Genomic DNA, 7,823 nt, shown 5'->3' with positions numbered 1-7,823 from the left:
CTGGCGGCTCGGTGCTAGGACGCGGCTGGGAGAAACGGGACCCTCTCTGTGAGCCCCCACCACTGGAGGTTAGGGTTGGCAAGGAAAAGAGAGGGCACAGACTGCCGCGGAGACCGGGAGACCCTAGCTGCGAGCGGGCGGCCCCTGCGATACTCTCCTTACACCCCAGCACCCGCGCAAACTTTTGCGCCCTGAGCGCCTCTCAGCACGCGTGTCCCCAGAGGAGAAGGCGGTCACCTTCACAGGCCCTGTGGAGCCACTCATCCCTGCCCCGCGGGCAGGCATTGGGAGCCCTAGTCACTGAGTTGCCGCGAATAAGGGCCTTTGGGTTTGAGTTTGGGCAGGAAGAAACTGGGTTCCACCGGTTTGTTCCTCCAGCAGCCAGCCCCCAGGTGCCCTGGGCAAAGCCTTCTGCACTTTCCTGCTCCAGTAGGTAAATGGGAAAACCGCTGGTCCTTTGCCCAGGATCCCAGCACGGGCTGCCTGTCCCCCTTCTGGCCTGAAAAGCTGTCTCTGCACGTGGAGGGCTTGATGCAGCCTCTCCTCCCTTACCCTGGGTTCTCATTAGCCAATTCCTTCAAAGGAAAAGTTGCCTGGCCTTCTTGGGGACAAAGGATGTACAAAGGGCAGGAACTTCTTCTGGCACTTCAAGAAGCTTGAGCATTCTGAAGTCCCGACCATCCACTTCCTTGGCCTTCTTCCTGGCTTGATAGAGAGGGAGTAGTATTGGCTCTTTGCTGAAATCCTAGGACTACAAGGAGGGACATCACTGGGCGCTGCCAGCAACTCTGTGGGATTCCAGCAAGTCACTTCTCGGGTCTTAGTTTCCCTTTCCATAAAACTACAGACATAACCCAGCAGCCATCTGGCTCATACTGCTCTAATGTTCTCCTTTCTATTCCATTAAGCTTCTCTGAAATTCTCTCATATTCTCAAAATCATCCAAATGGCTTATTCTTTCCAGAATATACTGAAGGTACCACTTGGTGATTTGCTCAAGATCTGACTTTTTCCCTAGAAAGGGAGCTCACAATGGAATCTAGAACAGTGGGAAGCCACCCAGGACTGGACCGGGTAGAAAGTATTCCCGCTCCAGCCTTGAATGTCTTGGGGATCTGGGCCAGAAGGGGCATTGGGTTCAGGCTCCTTTGCATTCACAGTGAGTCACAAGTATTTCACGTGCAGAAACAAGGCTCTGAGATCCTGCAACTCCAGCATCCAGTGGGGTTTGCTGGCATGTCTCTTTTGCATGGGGCCAAGTCCCATGCAAACCCTAGTTGACTGACAGAAAATCCACCAATGGACAGCCAAGAAGAGACTACATCTCACATTGGCTTATCAGTTTAGCCACTCATAAACTCCTCTAGTCGACGACTCTGCTGCAAGAGTTATTGATAAAAACATACCCCAGGTTTGTGAATTCTCTGTGCTTTGTTTATTCTCTGCCCTAGACTGTGAGCCCTTGAGGATTCACTCAGATCCATGGTTCTCCACTTTTATGTCCTCAGGAAATGATCCTTGAATTGGATTTGATAATTAATGATTGCCACCACAGTTAGTACCTGATCTGCTTGAAAATTCTGAAGGAAAACCAGAATATCTACCACTCGCATTGAAATGGTGATTATGGTCTCTCGATCTGGCTTACTTTTTCTCACAAGGTTATACTGATTGTGGGAAAGACATACAAGTAATACACAAGGTAGACAAATTTCTGATAGAAATAAAGACTCTCCTTTAAGAGTTCCAGACCCCCATCACCCCACTGGTGCACTTTCTTTCCAGTCAGCAGGAGGACCTAGCAGAAGCAGAAGGGGCCAGCAAGAGGCAGCACTCTGAACAGAAGTGCCCGCGGGAAGGAGAGAAGAGACAAGTGGTGCTGGCTGATGCTTCAAAGAGAGGCAGGGGCATTCCCTTCCTAAGATCAAGACCAAGTGGGGGGGAAGGCTGGGCTGGGTGGAAGGAGTTCCCCCTCCCAGCCTCCCTCCTCTCACAGGGAAGAAGCTGCAGAGGGCTGGCCCTGATGCCAGCCACCTAGTTCGTCCCACACATGCTCCCTGTCAGCGTCAGCTGCAGGGCAGGGGAGACGCTGTCTTCTCTGATCCAAAGTGAGCTATCTCCCTCCCCCTCCTGCCCACGCCTGGCTCTGATGGCAGCAGGAGCCTAGAACCTCGATGTCAGACGTGTAGGCAAGCATGCAGCATTCACGCCATGCTTCTTCCCCCAAATCCTGGAGGGCAAGCAGGTAGGGAGACCCGGCTGCGGAGGAGGAGGCAGTACCAAAAGAGTCAGGGCCCCCTCCTGCTGTCCTGCTGGCTGCTGGGCCATTGGGTCTGTGGGGGTCAGACTGCTTGTCTCCCGTTGCATCTCCCAGACTTTCTGGGCCTGCTGTTGTCCAGGCTTTGGCTGGGATAGCCCCTTTCTGACCTAGCAGGGCTTTCCTCAAGTCCTGGTCTTCATAACTCTCAGTGCAATGCAAGAACTTGGAAGGTCACACACAACCTTGTCTCCCTCCTCTTCTTGTTGCCTTTTTCTGTTCCACCGCCTCCAGCCCTGGCCCTTACCAGTCTCCCCCATTCACAAAACTCCCTCCCACCCCCGACAAAAGCCTGCTGGAAGGATGCCTGGGCACCTTTTCAGATAGAGCAAGATCAAAACTGAGACTCCGTGACCCAGCCCGTTCAGGTGAAACCAGAAATCATTTTTCTAAGAGGCTTGGTTTTATAGAAATGCTGATTCTGAGATTTCCTGAAGTGAGATTTTTTTTTTACCTGAATTACTTTTAAAGGAGTTTAATTTGTAGTCTCCAGGTATTAATCTTCATTTCAAAGAACTTGAAATCCTCCATTCAAGCAGTCTTACTCAAGACGGTGTCACACAGGTTCTGGTAGGTAATGTCTAAAAATTAAAATTAATCAAAGAAATTCTCCCTATGCATGTCAGTTCCAGGAAATGAATGAAGTGACAGCAGGTGATACATGTGTCATCCTGTTGTATTTCTAATTTCTACCTAAATATCAAGCATTTGTTTCTGACCTGGCAGGCAGCCAGGCTGACTTACTGTGGGGCAGGGTATCTGGAACAATCCTTGCCAAAGGAACAGTTGACAGCTAAAGGAACTGAGGTTAAATGGCTTCATGAAGGTCACATGGTAGCATAGCTGCGGCTCAGGCTAGGATGTGATCATCTAGGTTCCAAGTTCAGTGCTTATTTTATCCCACCATTAGTTATAGTCCCTGGACATCACGGTGAATTACCATACCCTGGGAGTTGGGGACTACAGTAGCATCAGTTAACTGTTGGATTAAAAAAAAAATCTCATGGTGCAATTTCCCTGATGTCAACTGTGGCTGAATTGGGGGTAGCAGTTGGCTGAGACATGCCCTTGTGTCAAAGAAAGTCATTCTGATAGGCAACAGGAAGCAAGAATAGAATGGAGCAATTTCTTGCTTCATCATTCAAGGAGACTCAGCCAGGTCTTTTGCCCGGGAGATTACAAATCTCAAGCTAAAAAACCTGTTTGGTGGGCTGCTGGGAAGCAATCCCTGGTAGGCTTCAAGACATCCAGATGGAATTGTACCCTGCAGATGGCTGTGATGCTATGTCACTGCAAATCTGTGCTCTCTCTTTCCTAATTCTTGGGGGACCTATAAATTAAGAGGACCAAAAATACTCCAGTCTGACACTCTATGGCTCCTTGATTTGAAATCCCTTTATTCAATCTCTAGTCCATGGTCAAATGCAGATCGGTGATTTATGATGACGAAGCAGACAGTGTAAAGAATTACCTGTATTTCACAGCCCAGTCACCTCCATTCCTGGTCGGATGAGTGAGAAATCCTTCTGGAACTCCAAGTGCCAGCTCTGGACTGCTCTTCTCAATTGATTCAGCTAAGTAGCTACCAGGAGTCGCTTGCCTGAGACTGCTTTCCCAGGTTGAAGGACAAGATTCCAGAGAGGGGTCAAGCATTTCCCCCCTAGCCACAGAGGAAACTGAGTGCATATGAAAATGTTTTCTAAATAGTGAAAAGCCCAGATCACTGTGAGCAGAGCTAGTATCTCAGGGGCTTCTCCATCCGGTGGGGTAAACTGTGCTCAGTAGACAAGCTGTGTTCTTAGGCTTTTTCTAGGAATATGTGTTCCCTTGCAAAAGGGCACATAGAACATGGTTTCCAGTGTCTAGGTGGTAAGTCAAAAGTTTGGATGTTTCTAAAGTAATATCTATTAAGAAATGCAAACTTCTTTTACTTGGTAATCATTTTTGGAGAGGGTTCAGACTATTGATTTTTCTACTGAAGCACTGAAAGGGTTTTAGAATAGCATCTTTGTTTAAAGCATCTTGGTCCTTAGTATCATAGAAGACTTCGCCTGTCTAATAAGTTGTTAACAATCAAATTGTTGGCAGTGGTCTTAATAGAAATGAAATGTCTGCCTAAAGTAAACTTTAGCTGCTTCTGCCTTTCTAGTTTCAGGAAACAGAATTCATTAAACCAGTCAAGCTCTAAATTATTCTTGCAAGCTCAGATGCTTAGGCCTCCAGTACAATGTGTACTATGAGTCCAGGTTGTTTCACGAGCAAAAGGAGCAGAGGCCTCTGCTGCAGGAAGGTTTGCCTAATCCCCGGACCCCTCTGGGCTTGGGTGCTATGAGGAACCTGCTGCTCTGTTACTCATGGTTGATCCTTCCTCCTTTTATAGCAATTGAAACAGATCGAGATGACTAGGATGGCCCAGAGTCAGTCTGGACTCCACAGGTCACATGGCTGAGGAGATTGTCTACCACTTCTCTGGCAGCCAGCTCCATGAAGGTACTTTCTTCCTTAAACCTGCAACTTTCTCAATGAATCAAAACCTGCTGGATCCACTGCCAGTGCTATCAGGGCCTGTGACAAACAGGACACCTGACGATCTGCTTGTAGAGTGTAGTAGTCAGGATTTCTTTGCTAGGACACAGTACCCAACAGCCACTACTGAAAGGAGGCTCATCGTTTTACAGATTTTCAGTCCAGGGTTGGCTGGCTCCAAGGTAGGAACCTCATGGTGGCAGGGCAGGGTGTAGTATAGCTGCTTAGGCTACGGCAGCTGGGAAGCAGAGCAGGGGAACAGCGACAGAGGCAGAGGAAGGAGCAAGGTCCAGACTTAGACATCAAGCCCTTGCCTCCATGCCCTATCCAGACACTCTCATACCCAGAAGTGTGCTCTGCCAATCACCTGGGTGGATCCCAAAGCCAAAAAATTTGACACTGCACCCCAACCACCACAGCATGTTAGGAGGGATCCAGTTTCAAGGTGTGCTCCCATCCGGTTTCTTCATAGACATCTAAGGGCACAGCCCAGGAAAGGGCCACAGCCATCACTGAGCTGCATTTCAGGCCTCACTCAGCGGCACTGCCCGTGTTTCCTGGCCAGCCTTTGTGACTATGTATCAGGTTGTGACATTTGATTCTTTAAATTTAATCTATCAGCTGAATAATGTCTCCAAGACAGTCTTTTTTTTTTCCTTGCCAGCATCCAGTTTCATATATCACACAATATCAGCACTGCCAGGAGGTTTATTGATTATAGCCCAATAGAGACCCAGATTCCTCACTAAGGCCACACAGCAAGTCACATCAGATTCAGGGCCATACCCAGGTCTTCATAGTCTCCTTGTAATAGCTACATCAAGCAGTCCTCAAATCTTAAACCACACCATCTTGTACCATTTTATGTCATAAATTACTTGTTATTTGAAGTCTTAATTAAGGAAAGTCTTATCCTTTGGAATAGAATGTAAATTCCCATCCAAGAGTCTGTGAGAGTAATGTTGACTTTGTTTTTAAGGACTAATAGTCTCTCTAATCAACACTAATCAACAAGTATTCATTAAGCTCTGAAAGGTTCCAGGTTAAGTAAATACATTGCCCCAAATCACTGCTTGCAAAGAGAAAATGGTAAACTCTACTTAGAAAACACATGTAATTCACCTTATTTAAAGCAAGCATTCTTGGCATGAACGATGCTGTTTCTAGTTAGTGTAAAGCACCAAAGTTGTTCTCAATTAAGGGATAAAATCAACATTGAAGCCACGGGCTGTGAGGGCAATGTTCTATCCATACTCTCATTTTCCATTAACGCCATTAATGATGCACATTTCTTCAATATGAAATCATTTGTGCTGTTAACATGAAGCCCTTCCTTCAATTTCAGCAGGGATAGAATCAGTCCCTCCCTGTGCTGATGTAGTGGGCTGTGTTCAGGTGAACATTTCACCAAGGCAAACTGGCAACTGTACTCCAACTCTCAAGGAGCCCAAACTCGGCTGACTCTGTTCTTCCACCTCAAATCCATCAGAGGCAAATGTGTGCATGTGAAGAAAATTTGTGATCTCCTACTTGTTTTATTGTGGGTTCTACATTTATTTTTATTTTAGAAAATCTCAGTATGTATATTTGATACATCATAAATACATTCATTTTGGCATAATAATTCATTTGGGGAATTGGTATATATAACTGATCATATATTTGAGAGATATTGACGAATGGAAATGTTACCTGGTATGCTCCTTCCATTTTCACAAGCCCCACTTTGGCTTAGATCACTTGTTTTCACGAAAAGCACTTCCTTTTGAGCAGTTGTTTCAATTCATTAATTTCTATGAATAGATCTCGAAGCAGCCAGTTAGAAACTCTGTGTAGCACTCACCAAAGTGTATGTAAATTCACTGATAAAAAGATAATACCAACTTTCTGCAAGAAGCGTGTTTATAGCTAATACAAAAACCAGGGTGATTTGTAGAAAGAAGTTCATGATCTCTATGAGATTTGGGAGAAGGCCAGAAACTAGGGAACAAACTTCATAGGATGAGTTCATTAGTCAAAGGCCTTGCCTTCTTGGACCATCAGCAGAATTTCAGACAGTGAACAACTGTTATTAGGAGTACATAGGTTACAATAAGTAATAAACAGGGTCTCTCTGTACAAATGGGGAGAATTCATAAAATTTTTCAAAGTAGACATTCAGAGTCCTTGAGAGCCAAAGAGCATGCCTACTGGCAAAAATATAGGTTACATTTCCTGGTATTTTGAACTGTCAAAACAATTCCTAAACATCAACATGTCAATATTAATATTAACACAAAGTTTTCAAAATTGTTGGAAACGCTGACAAAAATTTTAAGTGGAAAATAGATTATTATCATAGAATGTTAGTGCTCAATGGGAACCTTAAAGATGAAGGATTGTTTAGGCCATTTTGTAGCTGAGGAAAAGGATCAGAAAGGAATAAATGATCAGAACAAAATTTAAAAGCTTTATAAGGAACAGAATCAAAATTCCAACCCACATCTTCTGCTACCAGCCTAGGGCTCCTTCCTCTCCATTGAACTGCCTCTCTGAAAAATGCCCCAGGTATTGGTGTGTTACAAAGAAGTGACACAACTCCTAAAGCCCCAGAGACTAATAAGGCAGACCTCCAACGGAAAGATGTAAAAATGGGGGCAGGGTCAGTCAACAGGTGCCACATGGCGATACTTCTTTGGCTGCTATAGTTACATTCACGAAAGGTTTGTAATAACCTAAAAAACTGTTTTATTATGAAGGGGAAATATACATTATACAATTAAATAAAGAGTAGGAGCCCAAATTGTACCAAACAGATCCATAGGAAGAAGACTGGAAGGAAGCAAATGTACCAGAAGAAAATATAGTCTCAAGTGGGAGGTGAGGGAGGCAGTGAGGGGGATTTCTTTTTCTTTCTATTGTTCTGTCCTCTCGTGTGTGAGTGTATGTGTGTTTTGTGTAGTACTCAGGATTAAACCTAGGAACTTTCACACTGAGCTAC

The 7,823-nt window shown here is 45.4% G+C and overlaps 1 long non-coding RNA gene across 1 annotated transcript; it reads left to right on the top strand.

Annotated features, from left to right (window-relative positions):
• Positions 1–4,454: 4,454 nt before the first annotated feature.
• On the top strand, positions 4,455–6,310 carry LOC104857131. Its single transcript, XR_778793.1, has 3 exons — positions 4,455–4,607; positions 4,698–4,807; positions 6,192–6,310. It is a non-coding gene; the product is annotated as an uncharacterized LOC104857131 (long non-coding RNA).
• Positions 6,311–7,823: the final 1,513 nt, after the last annotated feature.

Source organism: Fukomys damarensis, unplaced genomic scaffold, assembly GCF_012274545.1.
Source record: "Fukomys damarensis isolate Sample0158 unplaced genomic scaffold, DMR_v1.0_HiC HiC_scaffold_39, whole genome shotgun sequence".
NCBI lineage: Eukaryota > Metazoa > Chordata > Mammalia > Rodentia > Bathyergidae > Fukomys > Fukomys damarensis.
The sequence above is the reverse complement of the archived record's forward strand: the minus strand, read 5'-3'. Positions and strand labels throughout refer to the sequence as shown.